Source organism: Podarcis cretensis, assembly GCF_951804945.1.
Source record: "Podarcis cretensis genome assembly, chromosome: 12".
Lineage (NCBI taxonomy): Eukaryota > Metazoa > Chordata > Lepidosauria > Squamata > Lacertidae > Podarcis > Podarcis cretensis.
In genome coordinates, this window is record NC_137181.1 from 58,092,952 (window position 1) to 58,113,354 (window position 20,403).

At 41.8% G+C, this 20,403-nt stretch overlaps 1 protein-coding gene across 2 annotated transcripts in view; it reads left to right on the forward strand.

Annotated features, from left to right (window-relative positions):
* Positions 1-20,403, forward strand: part of POU6F2 (POU class 6 homeobox 2) — a 297,725-nt gene that overhangs the window by 227,615 nt on the left and 49,707 nt on the right. The window lies entirely within an intron of this gene.

The following is a 20,403-nucleotide window of genomic DNA, read 5'->3' on the forward strand; positions in this document are numbered from 1 at the left end:
GCAAACATCTGGGGATGAAATCAAACAGCTGTGTTAGCAGTACTGAAGTGACCTCCCTTAGGACACAAGCCTGGGCAGTGCATGGAAGTCCTGGGCTGCGTAGACAACAAGACCATCCATTGACCTCACTGATGTGGTCCAAAGGAAAGCAGAGCAATACGATTGGCACTAGCTTGGCTGCAGCAGTTGCCAGAAGGATGCCATCCAACCATCTTAAAGAATTCACTGTGGATTTATATAGGGTTTCCTTCTTAGACTTTTCTTCTCCCAAATATGTCCCACAAGGCAGCAAAGGTTGAGGATCATAGTTTTCCTTCCCAGGGCTGCCTTCCCAGGTGGACGAGCCCCACCTGCCCCTCCCTTCCCTCTACAGCATGTTCGGAAACCACCTTCTTGACCGTTTGACCCACTATTTCTCTTGTCTACGACATGGGGGCAGGTGGGTAGAGATGGAGAGGTATGGGATAACTGAAGGGAAAGGTGAGATGCCTCCCACAAGCTGCCAGCTCAGCTACTGATGGGCAGAGATATCCCCCCCCCATGGTTCTCTCTCCCCTCGTTTTATCTTCACAACAGTCTTGTGAGACCAGTTGGGTTGAAAGTGAGTGAGAGACTTAAGGGCAATTAGTGGGCTTCATGGCTGAGCAGGGATTTAAGGGCACGTGGACATAACATCGTTCATCATCATGGTCTCACAGTGGCCAACCAGATGTCTATGGGGAGCCCCAAAACAGGACTTGGGTTTAATTTGTTCAAGGCTGAATGAAAATATTTTTTCCCCAAATCATCTTTTGCCCATAAAAAGGTGGCTATTGTCCTCCACCTCTTTCTGGTCACCACTCTCCTGCCCCTCATACTTCCCCACAACACCCTAGCAACTATCAGCCAGTTTATACCCACTCTTAAGCACCAAGACCTATTTCATTCTTGGTTTGTCCCAGGTATATAGCATTACACTATCATTTGTGCCTATTTAAAGAAGGGATACAGGCTGCACGCACACACGCGCACGCACGCACACACACACACATACACACACACGAGTATGGTGGTATTGATGACTAGACGTATAGTGCAGTCTGCAAGCATCTGCAAATAAGAACAGCAGTCTGTGAAAAACAGCTGGTACGAATGTACCCTAAGTCTCCATGTGGTAACAAAGGAGAGTCCATTTCATTCCTCAGGAAGGCAATGATCCACTCACTGCAGGGAAAATAAAATGAACCCTGCAGGGGTTGCATGTACATGCTGATTGCTGCCAGCTAATTTAAATCAATCTTTTGTATGCATGCTGTACCATACCAGCAGCTTTTACGTAAGCAATAAGAAAAAAGCAAAACCAAACAGTGGGAATTCCTAGACTGCTTTCCACTGAAGGGTAAATGCCTCTTTTTCTAGTGTGTTATCAGCAACTTACACAAAATAAGCCATAGGCACAAGTATAGGAAAGCCAGGGAAATGTGTTTCCCACAGCTTTGGAAGTGGGGTGGATTTTTATTAGTTCATCACCCAGCATATTTGCGGAAGCTCATACACAAGTCTCATTCGCTCAGGATGTTCTCTGCACTGCAAACATGCAGCCATACCCCCTGCATGCTTACTTGTAAGACTTATTCCTAAATGTGCATGGGATTGCAACCTTAAACCCTGGCCCCAGGTAACTCTTGGGATTGGTGAGAGGAGATTAGTATTTGCCACAGAGAAGATTCACCTCCTTCATTGAAGTACGCTTCCCAGAATTCTTTGGGGGAAGCCACCAATATGAATGTAGTATGGACAGGTCTTCTGTGGTAACTATCCTTCACATGAGACAGAAAAAGCAGCCAAATTTATTTTGAAACATAAACAGAAGAGAAATCCACAAGATGGCAAGCAAGATAAAGATTCTGGCCACCCCACATCTCTATCTTTGTCTCTTGAAGTTGCCCCTTTAACAGCCTTTTGATCTGCAGCAATGTTACCAGATGGTAAAATGTATGTCAATTCTGTAAAGAGTTTCACCAGCTGATTCCTGCATAAAAAGCAATCCAGGCTATTTTCTTATTGACCTGATTTGCTCTATTGATTAAGGAGGGGATGGGAAAATCTCACTCATATGCACATACTAATAAATATTGTTGTGTGCCATGCTGTCATGCTATTGGCTGAATGTTAATTAATAGGTGATAAATGCAGAAGATCACTTCCCATATGTATGGACAATGCACCTCTACCTGTAGATAGGATCCAGGAATGAGAGCAATTACTATGCACGCGTGACTCAGAGCAATGGATGTGCTTCTTCCTTTTCTACAGAAGGCTACATCCCAGCCATGCTAAAGTCAGAGCTTTTAGACACACATCCCAACACATTCTCTCCATCAGGCAAGCAAATGGCGTTACCACAATTCTAGGACACATTCAAGCCAGTCAATAGCACTTGAGGAGGCTGTGGAGCAGGACTGGTGAGGAGAGCGGCCTGGGTAAGGGGTATGCCCTTAGAAAAGTCACCTAGGGCTGTACAGATGTGGCACCCTGGTCTGTGCCTGCCAGTAACCCTATTGATTACAATGGAAATTCCTTCTGAGTCAACATGCCAAAGACTGAACTACAGATGTGGGCCAAGTTTTACGGGGCGGGGAGAGGCAGTTTGGAACTTGGTTGGCGGGGGAAGCACGTTCTGTTTTCATCACAAAAACCTGTTGTTTTGAAAGAATCCCTGGGCTCGGGAAATCCACCGTTTGCTGCAAAGGTTCCCATGTAGCCATAGCACAAAGGGTATTAGTTTAGAATTCTTTGGCCTCAAAAGCACAAGTTTCTTTAAAAGGCACGGCAATAATATATTGCCAATGAGTACTTAAGGTTTGTGGGCAGGCTGTTGTGTTAGCAAGAGCTTAGGGACTCTTTAATAGGTAGATTGATGATGATGATGATGATGATGATGATGAAGGAGAGAGAGAGAGAGTTAGAGAGAGTTAGATCCAAAGGGGTTGCTGTCATATTTCATTGTCTCAGTGCTGCTGCCAAGCCAGCATAGATGAGTAAATTCTGTATGAGACACATCCTAAACTGCTTGTTAACTACCCATCTGTTTGCTGTACTCCTAAGGAGCTAATGTTGCCTTTAGTCTTGCCATCTTTAAAATTATTTGAATGCTTCTGTAGGATTGGCTGGGAGGTGTCTTGTTTTGTTTTGTTTCCTCCTGACCCTTGACTGGCCACTAGTTTTATGAGGAAACCATTCTGAGGAAGGATCAGAGTGTGGGAGGCCAGTACCCCCCTGTATTTTCCAGGTACCAACCAATCCTGTTGCCACAGTGCACTGTTTCTTGCTTCTAAACTGGCAGCTCAGGGACCAGCTGATATTCCTCACTGGCCAGATTTGACCCCCGGCTCTCTAGCTGCTGATGCCTACATTAGAACAAGGGGACTTACAATGGCACGCAGACGTTACTTGACTCCATTTTCCACAACCACTATTGTAAAAGCCTCTAAGAAGCCGGTTTGTGTTTGTGTCCGTTTTTTGTTTTTTGTCTGTTGCTTTAACTTAAATATTGACTTGGAATTAAATTCTAGGAAATAATAGCCTCCAAGGTAAATGGTCTTTATGAACTAGAACGAAGCAGTTTCAGTTTGAAGAATATTAAGGGAATAAAGATCAACTAAGTTACAATTTGACAGGTTAAATTTCATTTCTGAATTCTTGATTTTTCATGTGGGTTTTATCTTCTTACATTATTCAGCGGCTGTCTGAAAGATATTGGTTTAGAACAGGGCAACTTAGAAAGATTGTCATGGAGAAGCCAGTAATACAGAAGGATGATTGCATTTATTTCAAAAGGCTCTGAAGGATAACAACAATTATAACTAAAAATGTACAGGTGCTGTCATGTCTTCAGACAGAAAATTAAATGAAAGTGACTTTGTTACATATACCTGAGTGGGGTATTTTACTTTCTTTTGTTGATTTTAAATTGATGGTGGTGTTGGGCTGCAAACAGAGCTACAAAATTCAGAATGATTCTTGTTAGATTTTTCTGTGTCACACTATGATTTTATTACTGTTTTGCACTTAGGTCAGCAGACAGTGCTGCATTTCCAGGTTGCATGATGTGTGTAGGTTTGGGTGTGGAGAGAGAGAGAGAGAGAGAGAGATACACAAACAGTATATAGGGCTACCTGTACTGGTTACCAGGGCCATCTCTGACCACACTTTTAACCTGTTTTGGTGGTGTTACTCCTCACATAGATTATGATATTCATGAATTTACAGCGCAAACATGCTTTTCAGGTGCATAGACTTACTTCTGCAACCTTCAGGAGAAAGTACTTCCAGAGTTCCTAACATGAAGTATCATTTCAAGCATGTGATTGAGAGTAAAAACAGAAAACAGTTTACACAATTAAAGTAAACCGTACCGTACACTGTGGTAGGAACAGGATAGCAGCTGGAGGTCTGGGTTCTAATTTCTTGCAGTTCATGCCAAGGACTTCCAGGCCTCAGTGGTCCTTCTTTTAAAAGTACACACTCATACACTCGTCCAAGCAGACATGAACCATTTTTTATTCAATCATACATATGAAGTTGCCAAATCATATTGGTTCATTATACAAATAACCCTTATAAATCCATATCTAATGCAACAGGATCTGATTAAAATCTGCATTTTTTTTACTTGTGATAAATTAATCAACTTACAGTACCAAGCAATTGATGAGAAAACAGATAAATCTTAAAATATAACTGACTACTAGAGCTAAAAGTGAATAGTCACTGCTTTTGTGTTTGGGGAATTAAAAGGAGGTAAGGGGAAATAAGAAAGTGGAGAGTAGTGAAGAGCCTTAAAAATAAAAGCTAGTAGCTTAGTGATAAGACAGAGTTGCCCTAAAGTAAACTAGAAGACCAGTATTAGGTGGTGCTAGCATGGCCAGGGATTAAGTCAGTAAGCTTAGACTCTAGAGAGACTGACTTCAGTTCCTTTCTGCCTGACCAGAGAGACTTTCTTCTCAACCTAAGTAATATTATTTCAGGTTTTTGCACTAACTGGGGGGAAATGCATGAAATACTGGCTGTACTTACAGCTGATTCAGGCATTGCCTTGCCACAGCTTTGGCATGGTGAAAGGAATTTAACCCTTCCCTTCCCTGGTGTGGTCCTGAGGTAAACCCCTCTTCTGAAGAGCTAGTATTTGCACTGGCACCTCTTCATCCTGGAGAAGAGTGACTAGTGGGGTGCCACAGGGTTCTGTCTTGGGCCCGGTCTTATTCAACATCTTTATCAACGACTTGGATGATGGACTCAAGGGCATCCTGATCAAATTTGCAGATGACACCAAACTGGGAGGGGTGGCTAACACCCCAGAGGACAGGATCACACTTCAAAACGACCTTGACAGATTAGAGAACTGGGCCAAAACAAACAAGATGAATTTTAACAGGGAGAAATGTAAAGTATTGCACTTGGGCAAAAAAAAAATGAGAGGCACAAATACAAGATGGGTGACACCTGGCTTGAGAGCAGTACATGTGAAAAGGATCTAGGAGTCTTGGTTGACCACAAACTTGACATGAGCCAACAGTGTGACGCGGCAGCTAAAAAAGCCAATGCAATATTGGGCTGCATCAAGAGGAGTATAGCATCTAGATCAAGGGAAGTAATAGTGCCACTGTATTCTGCTCTGGTCAGACCTCACCTGGAGTACTGTGTCCAGTTTTGGGCACCACAGTTCAAGAAGGACACTGACAAACTGGAACGTGTCCAGAGGAGGGCAACCAAAATGGTCAAAGGCCTGGAAACGATGCCTTATGAGGAATGGCTAAGGGAGCTGGGCATGTTTAGCCTGGAGAAGAGGAGGTTAAGGGGTGATATGATAGCCATGTTCAAATATATAAAAGGATGTCACATAGAGGAGGGAGAAAGGTTGTTTTCTGCTGCTGCGGAGAAGCGGACATGGAGCAATGGATCCCAACTACAAGAAAGAAGATTCCACCTAAACATTAGGAAGAACTTCCTGACAGTAAGAGCTGTTCGACAGTGGAATTTGCTGCCAAGGAGTGTGGTGGAGTCTCCTTCTTTGGAGGTCTTTAAGCAGAGGCTTGACAACCATATGTCAGGGGTGCTCTGATGGTGTTTCCTGGTTGGCAGGGGGTTGGACTCGATGGCCCTTGTGGTCTCTTCCAACTCTATGATTCTATGATTCTATGATTAATAGCTCCATGTGTCTACTCATGTGAGCCAAACATCCCACTGAAGAGGGAATTCACACAATTTCACAGATCAACTTCTGTGAGCAAAGTATACTCTGAAACCAATTGATCTGTGAAATACAGTGAGTTCCCTTTTTACGTTACACTGCTCATGAGGCCACATGCATAGCCTGTTAAATGCCCAATTAAGACACCAATAGCCATAGATTAATGTGAACTTTATATGTAGCAAAAGGTATGCTACCACAGTAGCTGCAAACTCAGGCCCAAACTGATAGCATGAAATAATCACATTTTATGTATCATGTTTTTTTCTTGTTTAACCAGAAGGACAATGTGTAATTGTAGTCTTATGCTATTTTTGAATCCTTGTAAATTGGGGGATGGTGGTATTTTATTTTGACGCTAGCTGGTGCTAGTGTTCGATTCAGTTCTATCCATATATTTGAACCACACAAACGAGAAAAATCTGCTATGCAGAGGAAGAGCTATACTGCAGCTGGAAAAAGAACCCAACTGATTCTCACTCTTTTACTCACCTACAAAGATCGACAGAAAATGAGGAGATTTCCCAAGGGCTGCCTTGACTGTAGAATTATTCTGACCATTTTCAGAACTCAATGATAAAGCACCTTTGTGTTGTTGAAACCTACACAAAATAAGCAAAGCCAAAGAAGGAACTTGACGGGTAAATAAAAAGAGAGAAGAGGGTGTTTGGGTAGGCAGGAGGAGAGGTGTGGAACATCAAGACTATAACTACCAAAGAAACCAGCCCAAATAAAAGCAAAGCCTTAGATTGCGAAAGCAGATTCTACTTCAGATTAAATTTTCATGCTAATCTTAAATAATATATCTGGCACCTAGATATTTTATGGCAACGAAAAATAGATGGGAAAGCTCAAGCTTAAATGAGAAAGAGCACCTGCACGGATGCCCCCCAAACCTGCAGCTTCGTGAAAGTAAAACACAACAAACAAACATTGCTTTCAAGGGCTGATTTTCCATTAAAAGAAGATAAAACTGTTTTTCTAAGGAGCTCAATTCAATGTTTACTGACACTTCCAGGAATTAGCTACAAATCTTTAAGATTTGGGAGAGGTGTGGACAGCAAAAATTATATTGCTTTGAGAGTAGGGATGGAAGGATCTGTCACTTTCACTTCTCTGTTTCTCATTTTCCCAATCTTAAATTCAGTTCTCCAGCTTTCTGCATCAATTTGTGATTTTTAAGAAACACACACACACACACACACACACACACACACACTCTTCAGCATTTTAGTGCAGATTTCCCTTAAGAAACACATTTTTGTCTGTGGTTTTGACTAACGTGCACACTTCTGCAAGCATTTTCTCCTTATATATGTATCTTATTTTCACTAATATAATTCATTTTTATACACACTTCCCCTGATATATATGCATTTTTGTAAATGCTGTTTTTCCAGAAAACTGCATTGCCAAATTTGAGTAAGTGCAGATTTTGAAGGATGGCCGCGATGTGGTTCTTGTATTGTTTTGGAATGTGTGAATTTGATAAATTCAGCTTTAAATGCAAACTGAGTCAAATTTCTCCCCCTCCCCCCATCCCTAGTTGAGAGTAGTTGTTTGAGGAAGAGCCATAGTTCCATGGTCGACCATGGTTTGGTAGGGGTAGAAGAGGCTCCTGTCTGAAACCCTGAAGAGCTTCTACCAGTCAGAGTACTGTGTAGATGTATGAAGGGTCTAGCTCAGTGCAGGACAGATCTCCATGTTCTTGGTGTGGCAAGTTGACTAGGATAAGGAAGATGTGGGGAAAGTTCTAGCTCTCGTCTCTCAACTGCCCATGCTGTGTTTTATAGGGATTTGACAGCAAGCAGCCTGACCTGGACCTGCCACTTTCAGGATTAGCTTGGTCCTGTCCACCTACTCTTCTCCCCATCCCAACCTCAACTGGGCAAGGAGATACCTTGGATGTATGCTTTCCTTTGCAGGTGCCTTGACTTGTGCAGAGCATTAAGAATGTCACCGGTGTTATTTGTGCTAGAGTTGTCTGTCTCCTGTGACTGAAATTAGTTGAAATGCAAGAGAGGGAGGGTCCCCTGGGACTATGGTGGGGGCTAAATGGAAAGCCCATGGGAACCGATGGAGCCTTCAGGCTGCCAGTTGCCTGTCCCCGCTTTAGTATTTCTTGAGTGTGCCCCTTTTGAAGAGCCTGCTAAAATATCAGTGGCCATCTACAGAAGTTGTTATGACTCAGTAGCACTGAATAAAGCACTAGATTGTTAGAATGCAAAGCAACAGCACATTGTTTGATTGCTCGCTTCTTTGATTTAAAAGCCTATTCTCATCACCACTTCAGGGTGTGGTATCCTGGTGAAAAAGTTTCTGATGGGTCCGGCTGCATCTTCTATGTGAGAGCCACGAGTTGTGTGCATCTGCTGTGTGCCAAGGCAGTTGTGTTCATCTGTGGTTGTGTACCAGAATCAGCTTTAGGCACACCACCAGGTGTGAACCAAAAATACAGTTTAGCACATGGTGATGAGTACAGGTGACTACATTGTCCCTCAGTGGGCAGAGCTGGAAATCGACATGGAAAAGCTCTTCCACACAGTTACCACATGATGAAGCGGTTGTGAGAGACACATCCTTTTGAGCCAAAATACAGGCTTAAGAGAAATTTGACACGACAACATTTATTCACAGTTGGATAGTCCTCTACAAAAGTAGGGGGCTCCAAAAGAAGTAGGACTGCAATTGTCAGCATTCATGTCCAAGATGCCATGAGTTCTGCCCACCCTATCCAGCCGAAGCTCTCAAATACTCATTTGGTAGACTGTAAGTGTCTGCTAGTTATTCACAAATCAGATTCATTCCGCCTCCACTTCGTGACTAATGCTGGGTTCACCTTACCAGGGAGAATCATTGTAGGGAATAGGGAATCAAGAGGCAATTGGGGGGTCCTTCTTTCTCAAACACCCATTTCCTCCCCCACCCAACACACACACTTTGTGAATCCTCCATCACAAGAACATCAAAAGTGAAGACGGAGCAGGGGGAAAACTCTGTTTGTACCAACTATCATAGAATTCACTGATGGGAGGAAGAAATAGAAATAAATAGAAATGCTATATGGTTGAATATAAACTTTCAGTTTCTAGATAGGATTTTTCTGGTCTGGGCAGAGTTTTCCAAAAATAATACTGCAGCCAGAGGTGAGAAATCTTTTCAATCATTGCTGGACAGCTTGATTGGGGCTGTGCTGCCATTGGTGGGCATTGCCAGAGGCAAAAGGGGTGGAGCAACAGATATGTCTCCTACCTCTGTACAGGCTACATTCCATCCACACAAATGTCTGCAGTTTCTACAAACACACACTCTTCTTCTCCTCCATGCACACAAGCCGGTGGCCCTCAGAGGACACATTTCAGCCGGGCAAAAGCACTCAAGGGGGTGCTGTGAGGGATATGGCCTGGGGACAGCCTGAGGTGCCATATTTTGTCCTTTGGCCTGAGGTTTCCATCCCTGATTAAGATGCCGGTGTCTGATCTCTGCCTGTGTTATTAATGGATTTGAATTACTGGAGTACAGTCCATCAACTGTAGAAAATGAGTAGGATTTATATGCTGATCAGTCTGGATACCCACCCTGTATTAGGCAAAAAATATATACAAGAATCTTTTCCAGCAAGCTTTTTTCTATTCCAGGAGCTTGCTACCTTTTGGGTTGATTAAGCACTTGTTCATCTCACTGCAGGGTTTTGAAAAGCTGCATTTAAACAAAATAAAGTGATGTTTAAGGGGTTTGGAAAGGGGATGTGTACAAGAACCTTTCCATTCCCTAAGGAAAGCTCTTCTCTGCTGATGCACAGCTTGGCTGGTCCAACCAAATATACTCTCTGCAGGTGTTGCTATTTTTAGAAGCGCAGGAAGAATTGTTCTGAGTCACATTTAAAGTGAAAGAAATTAATCTTCTAGTAAAACAATTGGCATTATTAAAGCCCAAGAGGCTGCAGAATTCACTAAAGTGTGTGGATGGGACATCAGTTGTGTTGGTTTCCCAGTCCCTTGTCCCCTCCCCAAACCACCTCCATAATTCAAAAAAGAAATAGCTTGCAAATAAATACAGGGGGACCTGCAGTTCTCGCATTAATGCAAACCTGCATAATTTACATTTCCCAAATAATACATGAAATGAAATACAGTTAACCTTTGATGCAGTTAAGCAGCCAATAAAAAGTCTACAAAACAGCATATATCAGGGGACAGTGTACACAAAACTGTGTATATTAATGAAAATACTGCATGAGAAAAGCATTATCTTAGTGGAAATTCCTTACAAAAATGCATATATTAAGAGAAATACATTTAAAAACATGTGTGAATTTCATTGCAGACTTTTAAAAGAAACGTTCACGAATGGGGGAAAACAGAGCTTAAGTGAAAAATAAGAAACTGAGAGAAATTGAAATGGACAGATTTGAAATTGAAATTGACAGATTACAAACACTTTCCTGTGAGGATGCTTTCCTTCCAACTCCAGACCTTCCATTTACAGAGCAGATAAAAGCAAGTTTGTGAAGATTCATAACATTGCAAACCATCGGTATCACCCTAGCCAGGTGAGGAGGATAACTTACCTTATCTGTTCAGAAATCAGGAGTGTAGAAATATTCTCCTTACTCCATGGCAGAGCAATACTGAGAGCTGATAGAAACTGAGATTAGCGAGATTCACAACAAGGTAATACATGTAACCATTTGGAAAACAGAACCACTGAGTCCATTCAGAAAACCAAACTGCCTTGCACCGAGGTCTCTCCAAGCTGGTTTAGTCATCTGTATCATTCTGCCAAATGGCAAAAGAAGATTTTAGCACACATCAGGAGTGTGTGAAATGTGATGTAGAATGGATGCCTGTAACTGTGGTGGATACATGATACTATTTTACTACATGACTACTGTGCATCTGTATCCAGTGTGTAATCAAATTCTTCTTTCTATTTGGCAAGAAGGAAGCAAAGGATCACGCTAGCCTTGGTTAAGAGACCTCACCACAAGGTAGTTTAGTGCTTGAATGGAGTTAGATGACTAGCTCACCAAGTGGTTACATTGCAAAAGGTCATTTGTCTTCATCGTCCCTGAACCATACAACCAATAATTTCCTATGGTGATGGGTTCCGACAGTTGTCCAACTACGAACTGCTGAACAGAAAGGATAGTACATACTTCTTTCTGTCAAGGACCTTCCACAAGCCCCAAGTATGTGGAAGACACTGCAGGCAGAGAAGTCTGGATCTGAACTCTGAAAGGCTAGTTGCTTTGCTTTGAAATACGGAGAAACGTAAAACCGAACATCTGCAGCAAACTCTAGGAAATAACGTATGATGTCCACCTGTGGATCCTGGTGTAGTTACAGTTGATTTGATTAATGAATGCCTTGGAAATAAATAAAAACGATACTTTCTTTTTCTCCAAAGCCAGGATCATTTGAGAGAGTGACTAAGCACTCTTGGAATGTATGAAATTTGTTGATTGCTGAGTTAGAGCCTGCCATCTTTTTACCGGGGATTGATTGACTGGTGCTGCAGGTCTTTCACACTTGACGCTCGGATTTGACTTGAAAATTCTGCCAAGTCTTTTACTCTGAGATTTATCTTAATTAGATCTGAAAGACCTGCCACAGCAGAATAGTCACACCGATTAAAATGAAAAACAGGAGAAATTACTGATCAAATTAATCATAATGCCGGGTTACAGCTGTAGGTCTGATGTAATTTGCCACTCCAGTGAGTTACATCGGCCCAGGCACAGGGAAAAGAGCTGCTTTTACGCTGATCCGTAACACCAGCCAGCTTCGGGCAGCCCATCAGGACGCTTATTCCATTCGTTCTCTTGGCTTAGTCTGACCTTACTGCGGCTACTAGAAACAAATAAGGGCTAAATAAATAGAGGCAGGGGAGAGAAGGATATATCATTTTATCCCCATGGTCACACCATATATACATGGGGAGATTTTTCTTCTTTTATGCACACAGTACATTCTCTCCCACACCTTATACTCCAGCCCACCCACAAACAAACACACTATTCCTGAAGTGTGCAAAGAAAAAAATATCAATAGGTCACGATGGCCAGCTGTGTGGCCTGGGACAAACAAAGTCTGTCTTGTTTTTTGGAAGCGAAGCTTTTAAAATTAGTGCTGAGAACTATAAATGGGCACAATAGCACACGAGGGCAGGGAAATCCTGTGGAAGATGATAGATCAATAATTACATCAGACATTTCACCTGGCTGGTGGATATGAAGTCTCATTTTTAAATCATAGAACTGTTGTGTTCTTCATCATGCTGCAGAGTACCCTGGATAGATAATGTGTGAGCTCTAGGGAAGTCAGGAGGGGTACAAATAACCCAAAAAGGGTGTGAGACAGGAAGAGCTGTTGGACAGTAGAATGGTCTCCCTTGGGAGGTTGTGGACTCTCCTTCACTGAAGGTTTTTAAGCAGAGGTTGGGTGGCCATCTTAGATGCCAGGTTTAGAGGGCTCTGGGTGCAAGGGCACCCACAATGCGGGGCTCCAACACAGATTCCAGTTTCCACTGTCTGAGCACTGGCACAACCCCCAGACCAGAAGTCGCACCAGAGGTCTTGCGAGGCCTTGGATGTGATCTCCGAGACCCCACCAGGCCTCTGGACGCAACTTCCAGTAGAAATTGGAAACTTCCAGTAGAAACTGGAAGTCATGCCAGAAGTCTCGCAAAGCCTCAGACATAAGCTCCAAGACCCCACAAGACCTTGGAAGTGCCACTGATACAACGTGACATCACAGTGTCTTGTTACATCATGGGCGCCATTGGGCACCCATAACCTGGGGCCCAAGTCAGCTCCCCTGATGGCCATCTGTCATGGATGCTTTAGATGGGATTCCTTTATTGCAAGGGTTGGACTAGCTCACCCTTGGGGTCTCTTCCAGCTATGATTCCATGATTCTGTGAAAGGATGAGAGAAATTACACCTATTCATTCAAATGTAGCATGAACAAAGTGTGTAGCAATGACCGCTCCCCGCTTAAAACGGGGGGCGCCCTTTGCGTGGACGTGTGCAGCCCCTAGATCTGGAGCAGCCCCAACAGCATAGGCTTGGCTTTGCCTTCCCCCAGGTGGGATACCTGGAGGTCTCCACCTACCTCAGTCAGTTGTCCAATCCCACCTGGGGGAAGTGTTGCCAAGGAGACCAGGCCAGGTAGGGGAGGGATTACCTGCCCACACAATAGAGGGAGGATCTTACCTGGGAAAGAAATAAAACTTTTTTAAAAAAAGAAGAAGAAGACATAAATTTAAGACTATTGAGTTGTGGGGTGTTTTTTTTAAAGTAATACTTGAGATAGCGTGTGTGTTCCAAGTATATCACCCATATTATCTCAGTAGTCCGTACAATATTATTACCACCCTATTGCTGGTTGAGGGAGCTGTTGCTTGCCTAAAGCTGCCTAGTATTCACATGGCTAGAGTGAAATTCGAACTGGAGGCTTCCCAAATCAGAGAGCATACTCTTAGCTGCTAAGCTACACAGCTCTTTCACTGAAGAAAAAATTTCATTAAGAAAGAAAGAAAGAAAGAAAGAAAGAAAGCTATTTTCTAACAAAAAACAAGTCTAATTTCAGTTACATTTATCTGGATAAAAAGGAGCATGTAACATATTAAAGATGGTAACTAAGCTCAATAGTAGCACAGGCTAAACATGGAAGTCAGCTCTTATATAGTCGGAGTTTAAGTCTCACTTGCCCTACTCCATTAAGGCTGTTGTTGATAATAAGCTGGGAAAAAAATTTGCTGAAACATCTCTGCACTATATTGTACCGAGCAAAACGTTTGGGGTGAAGGATACATATTCACATTCGGGCCCATGCTTCTTTACAAAAAAGCATGGTGGGGGTATACAAAGTGAATGTCTGGGCAGGAGGGTCTTATCCTACATATGATTGCTAAAAGAGAAATAGTGGTATATTTCACATTAAATCATCCTATCTTAAACTTATTTTTTCTTAAACAAGTTACATTGGTTTTAATGGGGTGAAGCATTTAATGGTGTCCACACATGCAGAGAGCATTTCCGCCCTCGTGTCCCCCTGCCCGGTACCATTTATGGATTGTGTCTAGGGGAGTGTCAGGGGCTGGCCAGATGTGCACAGGGATAGTGAAGTCTGATTTGGGAGACGGAATCAGTGATTTGTGGGGAACTGTACCAGCCAGGAGGCAAGAGTCGGAGGCAAGGGAAGCTTCAGAGCTGGAGGGTGGAGCACAGGATGGGTGGGACGAAGAGAAGGAAGAGGTAGGTCAGGCAAGTGAAGGTCCAGGTGCTTCCCCACCCTCTCCTGCCCCACTGTCTCCCAGAAACAGCTGGGGAGTGAAAAGGGATGGGCAGAGGAACATAGGCACAGTCTCTGACTGCATGTGTGCAGCCCATCAGGGGAAGGTACATAAACTGGTAGAGAGGTCCCCTGTTGCTGAAACTGCTCCGTAGAACAGGGACCTGAGAATAATTGCCTATACGCTAGATTGGGGTGCATAGGTCTCCAGAGTGCCAGAAGCAACTGTATGTGTTATCTTTGACAATTAAGAGTTAACTATCTGCCATGTGCTTTCCTTTGACTGGGAAGCATGATATGCAGGCAATGGAAACATGGCTAATGAAGGGAACCTGGGTTCCACCAACATAACAATAATTGTGCATTTAAAAGAAAAAAAATATCACAGGTGTCTGAAAAAATGCTAAGCAACTGAGGTCTTGCAAGATCACAGAACATTCTCCTTAGTTGGCAAGTCCTAAGAATTTACCATCCTGCCATTGCTTTTCTAGCCACTTCCTTACACGGATACTTTCAAACGGTGAACAGGAAGATGAAACTTTAGAAGTTGCCCTAAGGTAGCAGGATCAACCTCCAAGCATTTTTCCCTCCAAGCACTGATATTTTTGAAGGTTTATTTCTTTTTGAAGGAGCTGATCGCTGTGCTGTCAAATGTGCTAATGAAAGGTTTTCCTAAAGTTAATTTTCCCACTCGTAATACAATAAACAAATTTACTTTAACACTTGAAAAAATCCATCCATACTAAAGAGAATCAGTTGCTTAATCCTAAAATTAAAGGTTATTGCATGCAAGAGAAAATAATTACATGCTCAAAGTATGGAAAAAAAAGAAAACTTTTTTTAATATGTAGGTATTTGTATAATTAAAGACTAATCAAGCATGAAGGCTGCTGACTAAACCAGAAAATGAGATTGTTGGCAAGCAATATTGCAATGTAAATGCCATTTTTGTTTAAGTACTAAAAAGCTGGAGAAATGATATCTAGAAGAGATTAAAAGCAAACAGCATTGATAATAAATATTTATCAGATTTCAAATGCAACATGATATTTTACATGCAAGATGTATTTGCACCGAACTGTTCAGTCCTTTTTCAGGGTCTGTTACCACCTCTGCTTTTAAAAATGTGAAATAGGCAAAGGTTTATACATTTCCCAGTGACAAGATTTAACACTCCCCAACATGTCAGAATCGGCAAGAGACCTAGTTACACGAAAGACTCTTTCCTATGTACAAGAGCCTGCGTTGCTCCTGGTTTTATGGCGTATGTAGCAACCTCTTTCTCATTGTCTTCTTCTAAACCCAGGAAAATAAGGACTGTGAGGAAGACTAAGTAGGGTCTCGAATTGTGCTGGCAAGCTGGACAAATTCCAAAACTCACTTGCTGCCTGTGCCTGCCCTACAAAATGATAATTCTGCAACCTGCCAAGAGTTTATATTATGTTGCGTTAAAGGCTTCCAGATTTTATTGTGCCATAGGTTTTCATTGACCAGATTCCACTTCATCAGATACATGTGTTATCCTTACACAATGTTATTTACACACACACACACACACACACACACACACAAACATGAAATTCATCAACTTTTTGCTCCATTGTTTACAACTTATCAATATCATTGGACAAATATATCTACACACATGCATCTAATACATTTCATGCATCTAATAAAATGGGCTCTATTCAGCTGAGATGATTGTGTAGGAGAAATGATGATGATAAACATGTATGTAAATCTGTAAATCTTGAAGGTGCTATAAGTGCTATTTCACCTTACCACCGCAACCACACTATCCTTATCACAGCTACTCCTCTGGAATTTGCCCTGCAATATTTGGCAGGAGAAAATGGGTTAATTTGATTTTGTGAGAGATTCATAATGAACAGGTCAAAGGAGTAAGACATGTACATGTTCTGTTAGAGAATTTTCAAAACACAAACTTTTGAACATTTCCTTAAAATCCAAATTTCACATTTAGAAACATATATAAATCATGAAAATAAAATTGTATTCCACAGACATACATATTTTCCATTTTCCTGAATACAGTGGTAACCTTAGTTTACACTCAGAAAACTGGCAACTTTTTTCACATTCACCATGGAATCCAGCAAAGTTTGCACTGATGCATACAATCCCTTGGCTGGATGAGGGCAATGAAAGACAGCTCAGACTAAAAGCCATGTTATAGAATGAATACTTTGAGAGGGATGTATAAATGGATTTCACATATCAATGGAAATTTTAGCCGTTTAGTGAAATCATGTTGTAAACTAAGTTACATCCTTATAATACTCTTGTGTGTTCCGAGTGTCCAAGCAGACTGAGTGTCCAAACAAGAAGGTTGTGATGAGGTGAACAGATACCTTAGAAACCAATTAAGTACACAGCCGAAATTAATTTTAAAAAAACACACACGGAGCACGTAAATGCCCTGAAATGTCAGAGCACTAGAGGGATGGCTTTTCAAGCAACTCTGTACCCCAACTTGCAGTCAGAGTTTGGTACCATCCAACAAGTAAGTATAAAAACATGTGTTTACATGTGCCGAATGGGGAATCCTTTAGGTCTCAAAGTGAGCAGTGTCAAAGTGAGCTGATTTCAGTGTGGTCAAAAATCAGAATCAAGAAACCTGTTGGAGGCAATAATTCTTCTTTCAGAAAATGAAAGGTTTGCCCCAAAGAAGAAAACAAAAGAGAACACTTACAAATGAAATGCAAGCAGAAAAGAAGAGATATTTAAAAAAGAATTGGAGGAGTAGACTGGCTAGGAAAGCAATTGAGTCACTTTGGATGACAACAAACTCAAAGGTGTGCTATAGAAGGAAAAGGAGATTGCTGAGAAGCTGAATGAATTATTTGCTTCCATCTTCACAGGGGAAGGTACAGGGCTGATCGCTAGAACTGAAAAAAAAATCCGCAGTCTAAAGAACTGAGGCAAATAGTGCTGACAAGAGGTGAAGTTCTAGTCCAGGAATGAAGAACCACTAGCCCTCCAGTTCAGCCACAGCTCTCTTTATCCCTGAACATGCTGGCCAGAACATATGGGAGTCTAATGAGAGGTTCCCTACCCCTGTTTAATGAACCTATTTCCATTCAGCTCAGGCCATAGCCTGATGAAATTAAACTAAATGCCACTTTTAAAAGATGAGAAGAAGAAGAGTTTGGATTTGATATCCCGCCTTTCACTCCCCTTCAGGAGTCTCAAAGCAGCTAACATTCTCCTTTCCCTTCCTCCTCCACAACAAACACTCTGTGAGGTGAGTGGGGCTGAGAGACTTCAGAGAAGTGTGGCTGGCCCAAGGTCATCCAGCAGCTGCATGTGGAGGAGCGGGGAAGCGAACCTGGTTCACCAGATTACGAGACTACCGCTCTTAACCACTACACCACACTGGCTCTCAGTGTGAGAGTGGTCCTAAAAGTCATTTCTGCATTTGAAAGCATAATTTAGCAAAGATGTCTGCCTCTGCCATCTTTCTAGAAGGAGACTAGGATGCCAAGAACTCAAAACAACTCAAGTACTGTCTTGTTTATATATTTTCATTGAACTCAGTCCCTTCCTGTGTCACACTTTCAGAAATGGGTGTGAGCTGGATGAGCACCCAAAGTCTTCAAATCAAAATTCATGAGCAGTTTTAAATGTTTCTAGGTCTTTTCCAATTGAAAGTAAATAAAGCACCATATGACATCAATTACAGCTTGTTTGACAGTTCCAACCATAATGGTACCCGATTACATGAAAACAGTTCATGTAATGATGTTTGCATTTGATCCAGTCTCCCTTGTTTGCTGAGTAAGCTTTATACATCATCTATTTTCTAATAGGTTTTTTTGCTATTAAAATTATTTCTTTAGTGTAAATTGAAGGTATACTTACATAATCGGACAGAAATATGCAGAAAAATGTGAATTTCATTCATCCATATCAAATGATCACTTACATTTATATTCCCTGTGTTCCCAGATAACTATGTCCATATAAAGTTTTAAAAATGGAGCCCTTTGCTCGGAAAAGCTTCACCTCTTGATGCCTGTATGCTATAGAGTTATTAAGCTATTCAGTTATTTATGCTTAAGCCAAGAAATTGTTTCTATAACTACATTTAGCACTAATACAGTCATACCTTGGGTTACAGACATTTTAGGTTGCGCACCGCGCCAAACCCGGAAGTACCAGAATGGGTTACTTCTGGGTTTCGGCACTTGCACATGCGTCAAAGCACCGAATCACAACTCCTGTGCTGTGGGTTGCAAACATGCCTCCTGCACGGATCACGTTCGCAACCCGAGCATCTACTGTAGTCACAGTAATGGCTCGAGACTATTGAGGAAGCCCAAGGATTAAGACATTCTGGGAGATGATTTATAATGAAATGAAAAAGGTATTCAAATATACCTTCCTGAAGAAACCAGAGGTCTTTCTCCTGGGCATGGTTGGCCAATTGGTGTCAAAGAAGGACAGAACTTTCTTTATGTATGCTACAACAGCAGCAAGAATACTTATTGCAAAGAACTGGAAGACACAAGATCTACCCACCCGGGAAGAATGGCAGATGAAGGTGATGGACTACATGGAATTGGCGGAAATGACTGGCAGAATCCGAGACCAGGGAGAAGAGTCAGTGGAGGAAGATTGGAAGAAATTTAAAGACTATTTACAGAAACATTGTAAAATTAATGAATGTTAGAAGGATGTTAGAATGAAGTTATGTGGTTTTAGCAGAAATGTTATAAGGGTTTAGGAAAAAATAGACTGTCAATTGGTGAAAGGAGGGAAAGTAAAGTTACATCATATTGAGATAAATTACAGAACAAACATTGGAAAAGATGGAAAGGATTTGCTGAAATAGTTAACCGAATTAGAATACAAAAAAAGGAGGTGTGAGGAGGTCAAGGAAACAAGCAAATGAAAGATAAGTTATGGGAAGATTAGTTGAGTGTGTTTTTTTCTTCTTCTTTTTTTCTTACTGTGAAGTGTTGTTTTGTTTTTGTTTAATATGGTGTTATTACTTTTACTTTTGCTTTTTGTAACCCTTAAAATTTTTTAAAAAATATTATTTTTTTTAAAAAAAGAGACTATTGAGGAAGCCCAGAAAACTGTGCTCAGGGAGTGGGCTATCAGCCAAGCCCAATAAATTGGCCCCGTCGGGGGCGAAATAGCAGCTCTTCAACTTTAGGGTGAAATGGAGATAGAACGCTAGCATCCTGTCTTCCATCTGTACTTCACAGCTACCAGTAACATCGTTGAACTTACCTACCTTCTTCTTGAACTTACCTAAAAAACAAGAAAAAAACAAAAATTGAGTCAAGAAATTGTAAGAGCTTAGTAAAATCTGACATTGCAAGTTCACTTTATTTTAGATAGCTTATAAGTTTTTATGGCTCTTTGCCAGTAGTTGTCTTATTCTCACAAATCTGATAAATGGTGAAAAATTGTTTTTGAACAAGAACATTAATTGTGTGAATAATTGTCACCTATGTGCTGTAAGGGTTGCACAATCATAATTAGCAGCACAGGTTGTATTTCTTCAGCATAGAGTTATTAAAGGCACATAAAAAGGTCCACCTATCCATCTGGCTATGTTCAGGGTATTGAATAGTGTAGAATTACTAGAATGAGCCTCCATAAACCTTGGATTATCCCTTCTCTATTATCTGGCATGACCACAAGGAGGAGATTGGAAACTTCTGTTTTAGATTAACCACAGTTTGGTGTGTTGTCCAAACACTAAACTGTGGTTCATCTTAACCAGCGGCGTAGCGTGGGTTGTCAGCACCCGGGGCAAGGCAAGTGATTTGCGCCCCCTAACCCAGGGCAAGGCAAGTAATTTGCGCCCCTAACCCCTAACCTGCCGCCGCTGCCAGCTTC